Source organism: Cherax quadricarinatus, chromosome 91 (assembly GCF_038502225.1).
Source record: "Cherax quadricarinatus isolate ZL_2023a chromosome 91, ASM3850222v1, whole genome shotgun sequence".
In the NCBI taxonomy this organism is placed as follows: Eukaryota; Metazoa; Arthropoda; class Malacostraca; order Decapoda; family Parastacidae; genus Cherax; species Cherax quadricarinatus.
This window is the reverse complement of record NC_091382.1, coordinates 8572379-8592029: the sequence shown is the minus strand read 5'-3', so window position 1 is coordinate 8592029 and position 19651 is coordinate 8572379. Positions and strand designations below refer to the sequence as shown.

General features: G+C 45.8%; 1 protein-coding gene across 1 annotated transcript in view; it reads right to left on the bottom strand.

Annotated features, from left to right (window-relative positions):
- The window catches only part of LOC128704854 (nose resistant to fluoxetine protein 6), a 76385-nt gene extending 66320 nt beyond the window's left edge, over window positions 1–10065 (bottom strand). The window contains exon 1 of the mRNA XM_070104368.1: window positions 9767–10065. The gene's annotated coding sequence lies outside the window, so the exon portion shown is untranslated. The remainder of the gene's footprint in view (window positions 1–9766) is intronic.
- Window positions 10066–19651: the final 9586 nt, after the last annotated feature.

Below are 19651 nucleotides of genomic sequence, written 5' to 3'. Positions count from 1 at the left end.
TCCCCTGCTATATGCATTCATAATGCATATAGCAGATTCTCCAGTCCTGTTCCTAACAACCTAAATATACTAAACTACTTACAATACACTTATGAAAACTAACAATGAAGAAGCAATTCAAGACGATCTCTTGGTTTCTCTTGGACGAGTATCAAGTCAGACCAAGGGTCAAAAAATATAAAAGACCATAAGACAGGTCACAAAACCCATGGGAGGGGGGTGAAATTTCAAACGACGTCTGGCAACCAAGCTTCAAAAAACAGTAGTATAGACAGTAACAGTAAAAGCAGTAGTATAGGTAGTACTGGTAAGATCTGCAGTAATACCAATGGTGATAATGGTGGTAGTATTAGTACTAACAATAACAGAAGTGCTGGTAGTCAGTCTAGAAGTCCTAGTAGTAGAGGAGGTAGTAGTAGAATTACTAGTTTGGCCAAAGGCATAAAAAACGTAGAACACCCACCGCAACCACTACCCAAAGCCCGGAACCCACCAAAATCCCCACGGAAACCACATGCAATAACAGATTGCAGACAGCTACTGAAGGTCGTTGGTGGGTTCCAAGGCCAACAGTTCTACGTAATCTATGCCTTCAGGGGAGATCACTCTCCCCTGCTATATGCATTCATAATGCATATAGCAGATTCTCCAGTCCTGTTCCTAACCTAACAACCTAAATATACTAAACTACTTACAATAAAATTATGAAAACTAACAATGAAGAAGCAATTCAAGACGATCTCTTGGTTTCTCTTGGACGAGTATCAAGTCAGACCAAGGGTCAAAAAATATAAAAGACCATAAGACAGGTCACAAAACCCATGGGAGGGGGGTGAAATTTCAAACGACGTCTGGCAACCAAGCTTCAAAAAACAGTAGTATAGACAGTAACAGTAAAAGCAGTAGTATAGGTAGTACTGGTAAGATCTGCAGTAATACCAATGGTGATAATGGTGGTAGTATTAGTACTAACAATAACAGAAGTGCTGGTAGTCAGTCTAGAAGTCCTAATAGTAGAGGAGGTAGTAGTAGAATTACTAGTTTGGCCAAAGGCATAAAAAACGTAGAACACCCACCGCAACCACTACCCAAAGCCCGGAACCCACCAAAATCCCCACGGAAACCACATGCAATAACAGATTGCAGACAGCTACTGAAGGTCGTTGGTGGGTTCCAAGGCCAACAGTTCTACGTAATCTATGCCTTCAGGGGAGATCACTCTCCCCTGCTATATGCATTCATAATGCATATAGCAGATTCTCCAGTCCTGTTCCTAACCTAACAACCTAAATATACTAAACTACTTACAATACACTTATGAAAACTAACAATGAAGAAGCAATTCAAGACGATCTCTTGGTTTCTCTTGGACGAGTATCAAGTCAGACCAAGGGTCAAAAAATATAAAAGACCATAAGACAGGTCACAAAACCCATGGGAGGGGGGTGAAATTTCAAACGACGTCTGGCAACCAAGCTTCAAAAAACAGTAGTATAGACAGTAACAGTAAAAGCAGTAGTATAGGTAGTACTGGTAAGATCTGCAGTAATACCAATGGTGATAATGGTGGTAGTATTAGTACTAACAATAACAGAAGTGCTGGTAGTCAGTCTAGAAGTCCTAGTAGTAGAGGAGGTAGTAGTAGAATTACTAGTTTGGCCAAAGGCATAAAAAACGTAGAACACCCACCGCAACCACTACCCAAAGCCCGGAACCCACCAAAATCCCCACGGAAACCACATGCAATAACAGATTGCAGACAGCTACTGAAGGTCGTTGGTGGGTTCCAAGGCCAACAGTTCTACGTAATCTATGCCTTCAGGGGAGATCACTCTCCCCTGCTATATGCATTCATAATGCATATAGCAGATTCTCCAGTCCTGTTCCTAACAACCTAAATATACTAAACTACTTACAATACACTTATGAAAACTAACAATGAAGAAGCAATTCAAGACGATCTCTTGGTTTCTCTTGGACGAGTATCAAGTCAGACCAAGGGTCAAAAAATATAAAAGACCATAAGACAGGTCACAAAACCCATGGGAGGGGGGTGAAATTTCAAATGACGTCTGGCAACCAAGCTTCAAAAAACAGTAGTATAGACAGTAACAGTAAAAGCAGTAGTATAGGTAGTACTGGTAAGATCTGCAGTAATACCAATGGTGATAATGGTGGTAGTATTAGTACTAACAATAACAGAAGTGCTGGTAGTCAGTCTAGAAGTCCTAGTAGTAGAGGAGGTAGTAGTAGAATTACTAGTTTGGCCAAAGGCATAAAAAACGTAGAACACCCACCGCAACCACTACCCAAAGCCCGGAACCCACCAAAATCCCCACGGAAACCACATGCAATAACAGATTGCAGACAGCTACTGAAGGTCGTTGGTGGGTTCCAAGGCCAACAGTTCTACGTAATCTATGCCTTCAGGGGAGATCACTCTCCCCTGCTATATGCATCCATAATGCATATAGCAGATTCTCCAGTTCTGTACCTTCCCTATCCTACTTAACACCAACTAATTCTATAAGTTATGTTGACAGTAGAAACTAAATAACTGTAGACCTTCAAAGGATGAAGGGAGGTAAAGGGCTTCTAGGCGAGACCACTGGGAGTCTAGGTAATATCAAGGGGGGTCTAGGTAAGTCAAGGGGTTCTAGATAAGATCAAGGGGGGTGACTCACGAAATCGTACTGACACGATTGCAAACAAACCATACCACGGGCGGGATTTGAACCCGCGGTCAGTGTGTCTTAAAACTGCAGACCGTCGCGTTAGCCACTGGACCAGCTAGCTTCAATAACATTCGTCTAACTAGGTATATTTCTACACCATAGGAAGGTTAGCATAAGCACCACCGTGTCCAAAAATGCTAGGTAAGATCAAGGGGGGTCTAGGTAAGATCAAGGGGGTGTAGGCAAGATCAGTGTACAAGATCTCTGATTATATATACTGTATAACCAAATTTCAAAAAATAATTCCCCCCTTCCCAGACGCTTCAATACAGACTCTCGAGTTGTAAGCGCTAAACCCACAAGGGACTGCAAGCATAAAATTACTTGTCCAGGTCCTCTACAACACTACTGAAAATAGGAAGATGTGGTTAATTCCACATTTCTGAGGAATTGTTATTGATTTTTCCGGCTATAATATATTCTGCCTAAGAAATATTTATCCCCTCATGTGAAGCTAAAACTGTGGTCGAGTAGTTTTAAAAATAGGTTAGACAAATGAATGGTTGAGTTAGACCTGCCTAACATGGGCCAATAGGCCTACTTCAGTGCTCCTTTCTTGTCTTAATAATGCTTATGCCTGATTTAATAGGCTTTCCTTACACCCGGCATCAAGTCCTCTACCATTACCCTCAACACCCAGCATCAAGACCTCTGCCATTACCCTCACAACACCCAGCATCAAGACCTCTACCATTACTCTCAACACCCAGCATCAAGACCTCTACCATTACCCTCGACACCCAGCATCAAGACCTCTACCATTACCCTCAACACCCAGCATCAAGACCTCTACCATTACCCTCAACGCCCAGCATCAAAACCTCTACCATTACCCTCAACACCCAGCATCAAGACCTCTACCATTACCCTCACAACACCCAGCATCAAGACCTCTACCATTACTCTCAACACCCGGCATCAAGACCTCTACCATTACTCTCAACACCCAGCATCAAGACCTCTACCATTACCCCCACAACACCCAGCATCAAGACCTCTACCATTACTCTCAACACCCAGCATCAAGACCTCTACCATTACCCTCACAACACCCAGCATCAAGACCTCTACCATTACCCTCAACACCCAGTATCAAGACCTCTACCATTACCCTCACAACACCCGGCATCAAGACCTCTACCATTACCCTCAACACCCAGCATCAAGACCTCTGCCATTACCCTCAACACCCAGCATCAAGACCTCTACCATTACCCCCACAACACCCGGCATCAAGACCTCTACCATTACCCTCACAACACCCAGCATCAAGACCTCTACCATTACCCTCACAAAACCCAGCATCAAGACCTCTACCATTACCCTCACAACACCCAGCATCAAGACCTCTGCCATTACCCTCAACACCCAGCATCAAGACCTCTGCCATTACCCTCAACACCCAGCATCAAGACCTCTACCATTACCCTCAACACCCAGCATCAAGACCTCTACCATTACCCTCAACACCCAGCATCAAGACCTCTACCATTACCCTCAACACCCAGCATCAAGACCTCTGCCATTACCCTCAACACCCAGCATCAAGACCTCTACCATTACCCTCAACACCCAGCATCAAGACATGCGCCATTACCCTCACAACACCCAGCATCAAGACCTCTACCATTACCCTCAACACCCAGCATCAAGACCTCTACCATTACCCTCAACACCCAGCATCAAGACTTCTGCCATTACCCTCACAACACCCAGCATCAAGATCTCTACCATTACCCTCAACACCCAGCATCAAGACCTCTACCATTACCCTCAACACCCAGCATCAAGACCTCTGCCATTACCCTCACAACACCCAGCATCAAGACTTCTACCATTACCCTCACAACACCCAGCATCAAGACCTCTACCATTACCCTCAACACCCAGCATCAAGACCACTACCATTACCCTCAACACCCAGCATCAAGACCTCTGCCATTACCCTCACAACACCCAGCATCAAAACCTCTACCATTACCCTCAACACCCAGCATCAAGACCTCTACCATTACCCTCAACACCCAGCATCAAGACCTCTGCCATTACCCTCACAACACCCAGCATCAAGACCTCTACCATTACCCTCAACACCCAGCATCAAGACCTCTACCATTACCCTCAACACCCAGCATCAAGACCTCTGCCATTACCCTCACAACACCCAGCATCAAGACCTCTACCATTACCCTCAACACCCAGCATCAAGACCTCTACCATTACCCTCAACACCCAGCATCAAGACCTCTACCATTACCCTCAACACCCAGCATCAAGACCTCTACCATTACCCTCAACACCCAGCATCAAGACCTCTGCCATTACTCTCACAACACCCAGCATCAAGACCTCTGCCATTACCCTCACAACACCCAGCATCAAGACCTTACCATTAACCTCAACACCCAGCATTAAGACCTCTACCATTACCCTCACAACACCCAGCATCAAGACCTCTACCATTACCCTCATAACACCCAGCATCAAGACCTCTGCCATTACCCTCAACACCCAGCATCAAGACATCAACCATTACCCTCACAACACCCAGCATCAAGACCTTACCATTAACCTCAACACCCAGCATCAAGACCTCTACCATTACCCTCAACACCCAACATCAAGACCTCTACCATTACCCTCAACACCCAGCATCAAGACCTCTACCATTACCCTCAACACCCAGCATCAAGACCTCTACCATTACTCAACACCCGGCATCAAGACCTCTACCATTACTCTCACAACACCCAGCATGAAGACCTCTACCATTACCCCCACAACACCCGGCATCAAGACCTCTACCATTACCCTCAACACCCAGCATCAAGACCTCTACCATTACTCTCAACACCCAGCATGAAGACCTCTACCATTACCCTCACAACACCCAGCATCAAGACCTCTACCATTACTCTCAACACCCGGCATCAAGACCTCTACCATTACTCTCAACACCCAGCATCAAGACCTCTACCATTACCCCCACAACACCCAGCATCAAGACCTCTACCATTACCCTCACAACACCCAGCATCAAGACCTCTACCATTACCCTCACAACACCCAGTATCAAGACCTCTACCATTACCCTCACAACACCCGGCATCAAGACCTCTACCATTACCCTCAACACCCAGCATCAAGACCTCTGCCATTACCCTCAACACCCAGCATCAAGACCTCTACCATTACCCTCACAACACCCGGCATCAAGACGTCTACAATTACCCTCACAACACCCGGCATCAAGACCTCTGCCATTACCCTCACAACACCCAGCATCAAGACCTCTACCATTACCCTCAACACCCAGCATCAAGACCTCTACCATTACCCTCAACACCCAGCATCAAGACCTCTACCATTACTCTCAACACCCGGCATCAAGACCTCTACCATTACTCTCAACACCCAGCATCAAGACCTCTACCATTACCCCCACAACACCCAGCATCAAGACCTCTACAATTACCCTCACAACACCCAGCATCAAGACCTCTACCATTACCCTCACAACACCCAGTATCAACACCTCTACCATTACCCTCACAACACCCGGCATCAAAACCTCTACCATTACCCTCACAACACCCAGCATCAAGACCTCTGCCATTACCCTCAACACCCAGCATCAAGACCTCTACCATTACCCTCACGACACCCGGCATCAAGACCTCTGCCATTACCCTCCCAACACCCAGCATCAAGACCTCTACCATTACCCTGACAACACCCAGCATCAAGACCTCTACCATTACCCTCAACACCCAGCATCAAGACCTCTACCATTACCCTCACAACACCCAGCATCAAGACCTCTGCCATTACCCTCAACACCCAGCATCAAGACCTCTGCCATTACCCTCAACACCCAGCATCAAGACCTCTACCATTACCCTCAACACCCAGCATCAAGACCTCTGCCATTACCCTCACAACACCCAGCATCAAGACCTCTACCATTACCCTCAACACCCAGCATCAAGACCTCTACCATTACCCTCAACACCCAGCATCAAGACCTCTACCATTACTCTCACAACACCCAGCATCAAGACCTCTACCATTACCCTCACAACACCCAGCATCAAGACCTCTGCCATTACCCTCCTCTGTCATTACCCTCAACACCCAGCATCAAGACCTCTGCCATTACCCTTAACACCCAGCATCAAGACCTCTACCATTACCCTCACAACACCCAGCATCAAGACCTCTGTCATTACCCTCAACACCCAGCATCAAGACCTCTGCCATTACCCTCAACACCCAGCATCAAGACCTCTGCCATTACCCTTAACACCCAGCATCAAGACCTCTGCCATTACCCTCAACACCCAGCATCAAGACCTCTGCCATTACCCTCAACACCCAGCATCAAGACCTCTGCCATTACCCTCAACACCCGGCATCAAGACCTCTACCATTACCCTCACAACACCCAGCATCAAGACCTCTACCATTACCCTCAACACCCAGCATCAAGACCTCTGCCATTACCCTCAACACCCAGCATCAAGACCTCTGCCATTACCCTCAACACCCAGCATCAAGACCTCTGCCATTACCCTCAACACCCAGCATCAAGACCTCTACCATTACCCTCACAACACCCAGCATCAAGACCTCTACCATTACCCTCACAACACCCAGCATCAAGACCTCTGCCATTACCCTCAACACCCAGCATCAAGACCTCTGCCATTACCCTTAACACCCAGCATCAAGACCTCTACCATTACCCTCACAACACCCGGCATCAAGACCTCTACCATTACCCTCAACACCCAGCATCAAGACCTCTACCATTACCCTCAACACCCAGCATCAAGACCTCTACCATTACCCTCACAACACCCAGCATCAAGACCTCTACCATTACCCTCACAACACCCGGCATCAAGACCTCTACCATTACCCTCACAACACCCGGCATCAAGACCTCTACCATTACCCTCACAACACCCGGCATCAAGACCTCTGCCATTACCCTCAACACCCAGCATCAAGACCTCTACCATTACCCTCACAACACCCAGCATCAAGACCTCTACCATTACCCTCAACACCCAGCATCAAGACCTCTACCATTACCCTCACAACACCCAGCATCAAGACCTCTACCATTACCCTCACAACACCCAGCATCAAGACCTCTACCATTACCCTCACAACACCCAGCATCAAGACCTCTACCATTACCCTCACAACACCCGGCATCAAGACCTCTACCATTACCCTCAACACCCAGCATCAAGACCTCTACCATTACCCTCAACACCCAGCATCAAGACCTCTGCCATTACCCTCACAACACCCAGCATCAAGACCTCTACCATTACCCTCACAACACCCGGCATCAAGACCTCTGCCATTACTCTCACTACACTGAACTATCTCAGTATAATTACTAACCAGGTAGATTAACACAGAATTACACAATCAAGTCAGGGTGAAGTCTATGACATTTTTGTGAGGGTTCCCCCCCCCAGGATGCGAACCTTACCAGTAGGCCTGCTGCAGTGTTCCTCCTCTATGTGAACAGTGCCAATGGATATAAGGGAACATGCCCACTTGTGCCCGGGATCGAGTCCCGGTTCTTCAGTTGACTCCACTACTAACTGAGCCATGATACATCACTTATACATTTCATCTCGACTTCCTACAATCTTGCAGGATGGGTATAGACTGCACAATATATTACCCTAATTAAAACTTCCTAAAATCTAATCAGTCTTAAATTCTAAACTTCACAACCCATTTCTCCAATTTTTATTTCCACCCCATTCAAGGTAACCTATAGAATACATTCCTCATTACAGTGGACCCCCGCATAGCGAACGCCTTGCATAGCGAACAATCCGCATAGCGAACGCTTTGTTCGCCAAAATTTTGCCCCGCATAGTGGACAAAAACCCGCTCAGCGACCTTCGTCCGAGACGCGTCCATTGTTTACCAGCCAGCCTCCGCGGTAACATTCAAGCATACACTCGGAATATTTCGTATTATTACAGTGTTTTCGGTGCTGTTTCTGGAAAATAAGTGACCATGGGCCCCAAGAAAGCTTCTAGTGCCAACCCTGTGGTAAAAAGGGTGAGAATTAGTATGGAAATTAAGAAAGATTTTGAAGGGTTTGGGGCTAACCCTGAGAAGCCTATGCCAGTTGTGGAATCCATTGTGCCTACTTCAAAAATTAAGGAAATGTGTGCACAGTGGGTTGAACTGCAAACCTTTATGGATGAAAATCACCCTGACACAGCTGTTGCAAGCCGTGCTGGTGACTATTTCAATGACAATGTTATGGCCCATTTTAGACAAATCGTAAAGGAACGGGAGGTACAGAGCTCTATGGACAGATTTGTTGTGCGACAGAGGTCCAGTGACTCTGAAGCTGGTCCTAGTGGCATTAAAAGAAGAAGGGAAGTAACCCCGGAAAAGGACTTGCTACCTCAAGTCCTAATGGAAGGGGATTCCCCTTCTAAACACTAACACTCTCTCTCCCCTCCTCCCATCCCATCAATCATCACCAGATCTTCAATAAAAGTAAGTGTCATGTAATTGTGCATGCCTTTTTCAGTTTGTGTGTACTAAAATTAACATTTTTTTGTGGTAAAAAAAATTTTTTTTCATACTTTTGGGTGTCTTGCACGGATTAATTTTATTTCCATTATTTCTTATGGGGAAAATTAATTCGCATAGCGAACATTTCGCATAACGACCAGCCCTCTTGCACGGATTAAGTTCGCTATGCGGGGGTCCACTGTATTTCCTGGCCAGAGATTTCATCTCTGGTCGGGAGATAAGTTAATTCTTCCCACTAAGTTATTTTTGATATCAAATGCTAACAATCTTTCCTATACTCTCCCCACCACCTTCCTACCTAATACAATAACTATCTGCTTCAATAACCTAACTTAGTGGACTTATAACCTGTTAATACCTTACAAGTGGGACCTGCCCACCTCTAACGACGTCTCCAACTGCTGCATCTCCATATAACACTAAATGTTACGGGTCAGACCACTTACTAGTGACTGTCTCCACCCCTAAGACTGGTCAAAGTTGCTGTGTTGATCAATGTTGCAGCAGAAAGCCAGGCACAGCAATCCTCAGACTGGTCAGTGTTGCTGTATTGATCAATGTTGCAGCAGACAGCCAGGCACAGCAATCCTCAGACTGGTCAGTGTTGCTGTATTGATCAATGTTGCAGCAGACAGCCAGGCACAGCAATCCTAAGACTGGTCAAAGTTGCTGTGTTGATCAATGTTGCAGCAAACAGCCAGGCACAGCAATCCTCAGACTGGTCAATGTTGCAGCAGACACAGCCAGGCACAGCACTCCTCAGACTGGTCAATGTTGCAGCAGACACAGCCAGGCACAGCACTCCTCAGACTGGTCAATGTTGCAGCAGACACAGCCAGGCACAGCAATCCTCAGACTGGTCAATGTTGCAGCAGACACAGCCAGGCACAGCAATCCTCAGACTGGTCAATGTTGCAGCAGACACAGCCAGGCACAGCAACCTTCAGACTGGTCAATGTTGCAGCAGACACAGCCAGGCACAGCAACCTTCAGACTGGTCAATGTTGCAGCAGACACAGCCAGGCACAGCACTCCTCAGACTGGTCAATGTTGCAGCAGACACAGCCAGGCACAGCACTCCTCAGACTGGTCAATGTTGCAGCAGACACAGCCAGGCACAGCAATCCTCAGACTGGTCAATGTTGCAGCAGACACAGCCAGGCACAGCAACCTTCAGACTGGTCAATGTTGCAGCAGACACAGCCAGGCACAGCAACCTTCAGACTGGTCAATGTTGCAGCAGACACAGCCAGGCACAGCAACCTTCAGACTGGTCAATGTTGCAGCAGACACAGCCAGGCACAGCAATCCTCAGACTGGTCAATGTTGCAGCAGACACAGCCAGGCACAGCAACCTTCAGACTGGTCAATGTTGCAGCAGACACAGCCAGGCACAGCAACCTTCAGACTGGTCAATGTTGCAGCAGACACAGCCAGGCACAGCAACCCTCAGACTGGTCAATGTTGCAGCAGACACAGCCAGGCACAGCACTCCTCAGACTGGTCAATGTTGCAGCAGACACAGCCAGGCACAGCACCCCTCAGACTGGTCAATGTTGCAGCAGACACAGCCAGGCACAGCAACCTTCAGACTGGTCAATGTTGCAGCAGACACAGCCAGGCACAGCAACCCTCAGACTGGTCAATGTTGCAGCAGACACAGCCAGGCACAGCAACCTTCAGACTGGTCAATGTTGCAGCAGACACAGCCAGGCACAGCAACCTTCAGACTGGTCAATGTTGCAGCAGACACAGCCAGGCACAGCAATCCTCAGACTGGTCAATGTTGCAGCAGACACAGCCAGGCACAGCACTCCTCAGACTGGTCAATGTTGCAGCAGACACAGCCAGGCACAGCAACCCTCAGACTGGTCAATGTTGCAGCAGACACAGCCAGGCACAGCACTCCTCAGACTGGTCAATGTTGCAGCAGACACAGCCAGGCACAGCAACCCTCAGACTGGTCAATGTTGCAGCAGACACAGCCAGGCACAGCAACCCTCAGACTGGTCAATGTTGCAGCAGACACAGCCAGGCACAGCAACCCTCAGACTGGTCAATGTTGCAGCAGACACAGCCAGGCACAGCAACCCTCAGACTGGTCAATGTTGCAGCAGACACAGCCAGGCACAGCAATCCTTAGTTATCACACCTGTAACAAAACATTCACATTATAACCTTGAACATTACACACATTTATATAAACATTACCATTAATATAAACTAGTAACATTACTTATATAAACAATGTTTAATATAGTAAACCTGATGACTGGCAATGTGTTTATATGGAAGTTTTTATCTGGATCACAAGGCGCAAGTTCCTTGGATCAAGAGACCTTCACTATGTTAATTTTCAATATTGGAAAAAAAATAGCCCAGAACTGGATACACCATTATGGGTTATGTAACGTGAGAGTTATTGTTTGATCAGAGGAAGGGGAGTAGCTCCAGTTCCTCGCATTAAAATCCCTCCACTAAGGTCGATCACCCCCCCCCTAATACATTAGACCCCAAAGAAAATTAAGACTAAAATATTAATAATTTGGTAACCAAACTGGTGGTGGGGCCCAGGAGCTGCAGTTCAACTGTTGTTTTACTGACAAATACGTCACCAGACAATACTTACGTTATTTAGGTGTATTAAGAAGCTGAGGAAGCGGTAAAGCCGGCAGGAAAGGGGGGGGGGGTCAGGAGGAGGAGCTGCAACACATCTTCTCTGTATGACCACTGAATTTTAACTGACAATTACTGACCTTGAGGTTGGTCACTGTCCTGACCTTCACTATAACACCAGCACTGAAAACCTGACTAACTCAGAATATCACAACTAGATGTCACTACTACACCGTCACTATCACCACTAGATTCACTACTACACCACCATTATCAGTACTGCTCATGGTGGAGCGCTCAACCCGTGGGGGTCATGGAATACCTGAGAGGATAGGGTCACCCCCAGGTGGCATAGATAGATCACATTCCTTGGATCAAGAGACCCTCACCACCACCTTCAAGGAACCTCTCTCAAAGCCACCACTCTCACCACCAGAGGCGCTCAACTCCACTACCATTGTACCGCTAGTACTCTACATGAGAGTATACCTGGAGAGAGTTTCGGGGGTCAACGCCCCCTCGGCCCGGTCTGTGACCAGGCCTCATGGTGGATCAGGGCCTGATCAACCAGTCTGTTACTATTGGCTGCACGCAGAGGGAGATTATTGTACCACTAGTACTCTACATGAGGGGAGATTATTGTACCACTAGTACTCTACATGAGGGGAGATTATTGTACCACTAGTACTTTACATGAGGGGAGATTATTGTACCACTAGTACTCTACATGAGGAGATTATTGTACCACTAGTACTCTACATGAGGAGATTATTGTACCACTAGTACTCTACATGCAGGGAAGATTATTTTACCAAAGTTGTACTCTCTTCCCCTAGTACTATGATTGCTTTGGTTCTCAGTCTTGACAAAATTAGCAGCAAGATATTCTGAACACTGTGAGCAGTTTTATAAACGTGGTTTAACTTCTGTTTTACTCTGTCTTCAACATTCAACACATCAAATTGTTGTAATTCCTCCTGGCCTACATGTTCTCCTGGATCCAGGTCCAGGATGAATCTTACCATCCTGGCCTACATGCTCTCCTGGATCCAGGTCCAGGATGAATCTTACCATCCTGGCCTACATGCTCTCCTGGATCCAGGTCCAGGATGAATCTTACCATCCTGGCCTACATGCTCTCCTGGATCCAGGTCCAGGATGAATCTTACCATCCTGGCCTACATGCTCTCCTGGATCCAGGTCCAGGATGAATCTTACCATCCTGGCCTACATACTCTCCTGGATCCAGGTCCAGGATGAATCTTACCATCCTGGCCTACATGCTCTCCTGGATCCAGGTCCAGGATGAATCTTACCATCCTGGCCTACATGTTCTCCTGGATCCAGGTCCAGGATGAATCTTACCATCCTGGCCTACATGTTCTCCTGGATCCAGGTCCAGGATGAATCTTAACATCCTGGCCTACATGCTCTCCTGGATCCAGGTCCAGGATGAATCTTACCATCCTGGCCTACATGCTCTCCTGGATCCAGGTCCAGGATGAATCTTACCATCCTGGCCTACATGCTCTCCTGGATCCAGGTCCGGGATGAATCTTACCATCCTGGCCTACATGCTCTCCTGGATCCAGGTCCGGGATGAATCTTACCATCCTGGCCTACATGCTCTCCTGGATCCAGGTCCAGGATGAATCTTACCATCCTGGCCTACATGTTCTCCTGGATCCAGGTCCAGGATGAATCTTACCATCCTGGCCTACATGCTCTCCTGGATCCAGGTCCAGGATGAATCTTACCATCCTGGCCTACATGCTCTCCTGGATCCAGGTCCAGGATGAATCTTACCATCCTGGCCTACATGTTCTCCTGGATCCAGGTCCAGGATGAATCTTACCATCCTGGCCTACATGCTCTCCTGGATCCAGGTCCAGGATGAATCTTACCATCCTGGCCTACATGCTCTCCTGGATCCAGGTCCAGGATGAATCTTACCATCCTGGCCTACATGTTCTCCTGGATCCAGATCCAAGATGAATCTTACCATCCTGTCCTACATGCTCTCCTGGATCCAGGTCCAGGATGAATCTTACCATCCTGGCCTACATGCTCTCCTGGATCCAGGTCCAGGACGAATCTTACCATCCTGGCCTACATGGTCTCCTGGATCCAGGTCCTGAATGACTCTTACCATCCTGGTCTACATGCTCTCCTGGATCCAGGTCCAGGATGACTTTTACCATCCTGGCCTACATGCTCTCCTGGATCCAGGTCCAGGATGACTCTTACCATCCTGGCCTACATGCTCTCCTGGATCCAGGTCCTGAATGACTCTTACCATCCTGGTCTACATGCTCTCCTGGATCCAGGTCCAGGATGAATCTTACCATCCTGGCCTACATGCTCTCTTGGATCCAGGTCCAGGATGAATTTACCATCCTGGCCTACATGCCCTCCTGGATCCAGGTCCAGGATGAATCTTACCATCCTGGCCTACATGCTCTCCTGGATCCAGGTCCAAGATGAATCTTACCATTCTGGTCTACATGCTCTCCTGGATCCAGGTCCAGGATGAATCTTACCGTCCTGGCCTACATGCTCTCCTGGATCCAGGTCCAGGATGAATCTTACCATCCTGGCCTACATGCTCTCCTGGATCCAGGTCCAGGACGAATCTTACCATCCTGGCCTACATGCTCTCCTGGATCCAGGTCCAGGATGAATCTTACCATCCTGGCCTACATGCTCTCCTGGATCCAGGTCCAGGATGAATCTTACCATCCTGGCCTACATGCTCTCCTGGATCCAGGTCCAGGATGAATCTTACCATCCTGGCCTACATGCTCTCCTGGATCCAGGTCCTGGATGACTCTTACCATCCCGGCCTACATACTCTCCTGGATCCAGGTCCAGGATGACTCTTACCATCCTGGCCTACATGCTCTCCTGGATCCAGGTCCAGGATGAATCTTACCATCCTGGCCTACATGCTCTCCTGGATCCAGGTCCTGGATGACTCTTACCATCCTGGCCTACATGCTCTCCTGGATCCAGGTCCAGGATGACTCTTACCATCCTGGCCTACATGCTCTCCTGGATCCATGTCCAGGATGAATCTTATCATTTTGTTCTGGGTGATTTGTAGTCAATCTTTCATTTCTTTTTTTTGTCAAGGCAGAGTACCATGAAGAACAAGCGTAGTCCGTATAACATTATATAAGAGCTAGACATAGGGCCTTGCGAGGCGACTTGGACGACTGACATCTGACCCCAGGTGTTAAATTTTTAAGATTATTTCTCTTTTACATCTCCGATCATATATATATATATATATATATATATATATATATATATATATATATATATATATATATATATATATATATGTGTGTGTGTGTGTGTGTGTGTGTGTGTGTGTGTGGTCAGAGTGGTGGACAGGGAGGTGAATTGTGGCCTATAGATTGACAGTCCAACGGGCTACTGATCGAGCGTCCTACTGTCAACCTGCAGGCTGCGGTTCGCCTCCCAGTCCACCATTCTGTTTATTCATTGACAGCTGTTCATTGCAGCTTAATTTGCAGCAGCAGCAGAAGAAAACTCGCAGTAAAACCCCAAACGAGTGGGTGAGGAAAGTGGGGACAGGAGAAGACTAGTGCTGGAGAGGGAGATCTTGAGTTGTAGATGACAGGGCCGGGGCTAAACCCAGCAGTGTGGGGCAGTGTAGAAAATGCAGAGTGGAGGCATTGCTCACCGTCTGACATGTGACTTGAAATCTTGACTGGTTAGGCGTCAGATATTGGGGTTCACGTCGCTAAGCCTCGAGTTGAGTATACGATGATCTAGGTGACTGGTGGATAGAGGGCGGAGGAGGGGCAGCAGCTTAAGGTGGCTTGTCGATTAAGATGTCGGTGGATTTTGTGCAGTTATAAAGCTTCTTATATCATCAGTGAATATTCCATTGCGTAGCTTTTAGAAAGATGTTTGGGCATTATGTTAATTATAGTCGTAGTTAACCCGAATCTTGAATTATCCCGTGCTTCCTGAATCCTTTCCATCAGTCCTTCATGTGTCCAGGAGATGACTTGGTCGAAGGTATACTTGATCGTTCGATTTTGAAGTCGAGAGTATAGCTCTTCTCAACGTATTTCACCACTATCTTGATCAAATATATATCGGTAAAACTCATTTGTTTAGTTGGCCGTTCGATTTCGATTTTGACCTCCATACAATTTTCATCAGATGTTTGTAGTTTTGGTTTCTTGGCGGCTGGTGGGCTAGGCGAGGTTGTTGATTGGTCCGTTGTAATGGGAGTGATGGAAGGAGCTTCTGGGTGAGGTGAGGTCTCTGACTGGTCAGCAATAGAAGCGGGGGGGGGGGGGTAGCTCCTTATTGGTGAGGGTAATTGGAGTCTTTACGATGCTGGAGATTTTTGGGGCAAACTTCAAAATAGCTTCTGAGGAAGGACAGTCTGGGAAGGTGAAGTCTGGTAGATTATTCATTGCAAAAAGTTGGTTGATGGTCTTATTGAAGGAACCAGGATCAGATACATTTTGCATGTGGGCAAACATCATACAATAGTAGATTTGTGTAGGAACCCCATCGGGTAGTGGAGGGAAGGAGGTGGTGGTTGTTGAATTTAGTAATGTCAGTTTATAGCTTAGTTAAAGCAACATAATTGGGGCCGTCTTCTTGGGGTCTTCAAGTTTCTTGGATAAGATTTCCTTTCGGACAGGGCATTGTGCTGCAAGTGTATGATGGTCGCTCTTACAGTTGATGTAAGTAGGTGTAGTAGTGGAAATACAGGTTCGAAAATCATGGCCGTCGTTCCCACAAGTGGGGCAGATCTTTTTGTTCTTGATGTGGCAGTCAGTGGTGGAGTGGTTGTATGAGTAGCAGTTCCAGGATTGAGATATGTGTTTGAAACGTTTTAGCTCGATCTGTCGTGGATTAATAAAGTAATAGGAGATAGCCAGGCCGTTTGATAGGGCTCTGGCAGCCATAGTGATCTCAGTAAACGTAATCTTGAGCATCGATGAGGCAGTGGGAATCTTTGTGATGCTTTCGATAGTAGCCCACTCGTTTTGTTCTTCAGTTGAGAACTTGAGTTCAGCAGTGGACAGGACCGTGATGGTCCTGTCTAGATGTTTCAAGAATACAAATCTTGTGATGAATGGTTTTGAAAACCGACAAGTTGAAGAATTGAGACACTTATGCAACACATGGGAATCTTTATTGAAGAAACGTTTCGCCACACAGTGACTTCATCAGTCCAATACAAAGTAGAAATGGGTAAGGAGAGTAGAAGTATGAGGTAATCAGTCCCTCAACCTGCACTTACTACAAGAGTGATGGACTGAACACATCGAATCCAGGTTGAGGGACTGATTACCTCATACTTCTACTCTCCTTACCCATTTCTACTTTGTATTGGACTGATGAAGCCACTGTGTGGCGAAACGTTTCTTCAATAAAGATTCCCATGTGTTGCATAAGTGTCTCAATTCTTCAATACAAATCTTTTTGCTTTCAAGTAAGGAGAGGTAGAGATAACAGCCATGTTCATCAAGGGTCTTCATCGCACTTGGGGGATTGACTTTCTCGGCCTCCTCGTCATCAGTGAAGGTAACAAGGAAAGCTTCCTTCAGTGAAGCAATACCCGAGAACCTGACCTGCATGCAGCTTTTCAGGGCTGCCGCAAGAGCTTTTAGATTTTATCTTCATACGATGAGACATCGTGGAAGTGTAGAGTCGCTTGTAGACAGGTAGAGGTTCCTCTCCCCAACGGGGATCATAGGGAGACGGTGATGACAGGAGCTACTGTGACTGCACACGTGTAGGTCAGCAGAGCGAGTGGCAATGAATGCTAAGCTTAATTTGAGTCCATATGTGATCATACTCGTTTTCTTGACTTCGTGTCTCTCGCTATAAGGTGCGATATTTACAGGCGTTATTGTGGAGCTAGTCAGAATTTAATGGTTGGTTAATGGGGTTTAATACCTATCAACTACAATGGGTCATTAAGGTTGAATGTCACTGTTCAACACTAGTCAAGAATACTTAAAACCCTGGAATTGAAATTTAATCCTGTATAAGCAAGTGGATATATCTCTCGATGTATATAATATGTGTTAACTATGTTATCTTCCTGGCTTGCTGTTATATATGTATAAGATAGGTAGGTATTAGGCTTGTTAGGAAACAGGTCAAGTGTTTTCTGACGCGGGTCTTATAGCTATATGATGACCCACAACTGGAGCTTTTGGTCATCTGACCAAGGCCTTCCACTGGCTTATCGGTGAAGTTCGTATTAATGTATTTACTGAAAATTAATTTAATGTCAATTTATTATTATTATTATTATATATATATATATATATATATATATATATATATATATATATATATATATATATATATATATATATATATATGGTTGGTTTAGAAAGACACGTAAGCAAACACTATAACATATTGCTTACGTGTCTTTCTAAACTAACTTGTCGGTATATATTACCAAGGTTTATACCATATATATATATATATATATATATATATATATATATATATATATATATATATATATATATATATATATATATATATATATATATATATATGTCGTGCCGAATATGTAAAACTGGTCAATTAGCAAGAACTCATTTAAAATTAAGTCCTTTCTAAAATTTTCTCTTATACGTTTAAAGATATATTTTTTTCATTAATGTTGATGTAAAAAATTATAATTTTGCACCAAAAGGAACTTAGAAAACTTAGAAAACTTACAAGCGCAATTTATTTTAGCCTAACCCAACAAATTATATTTTAGATTTGTTTACAATAATTTAATACTAAACAAACACAGTGAAATATATTTTTCTCGTTAGGTTCAGAATGATTTTGGAGAAATTATTGCATACACAAATTTTCATTTGTCCTATATGGCAAGATGAACGTTGCTATTTAAGCCAAGATCGCAAGTTCTGCTTATTCGGTACGACATATATATATATATATATATATATATATATATATATATATATATATATATATATATATATATATATATATATATATAGGAGAGGCAAGTGTCGGTCATGCTTACAGCTTCGTTGTCTCAACTCGAATGGTTTCCTCCGCAAACACGGTAGTTGCCCTGGTTCAGGATGTCCTCCTGTGGAAAGTGATGATCCAGAGCCACCTCAGGCACCTGAACCCTCTCCAACAGATTTCATCTCATCAGACAATCTCTTGGAAGCAATTAAAGCAACAGGTACGAGGACACTCACACGTATTCCCAAAGCAGCCCGTCCACACGCAGCTGGGAAACTTACAGACCTCCTGAAAAAAGTAAACGATGGTTCCACTATCTTAAATGCTCCACCAACCATCAAGGCATGGCACAACTTGCTACTTTTTGGCAATGTCTGCTTAGCTGTGCCGGAAAGAAGGGGAAAGAGGCTAGCCTCAATGATAATTAAATCCTTAAGAGATTTTCCTAGAGTTGATAACCTCATTCGCCTTCCCCGTCAATACAAAAAAAAAGGGAGAGGCAGAACCCCCACTCACTCCACTGACAGTGAAAAAGTCAGAGTCCAGGTGAGCAAGAAAATTGAAGAGGGCAACACAGTGGGGGCAATAAGAATTATTACCAGTGAAGATACAGTTGCTCCCAGGGATGCTGACACGGCTGAAGCACTTAGAGGAAAGCACTCTGCCAGGGAAACCAGTGGCACCAACAGTTCCAACACCTCTGTCCC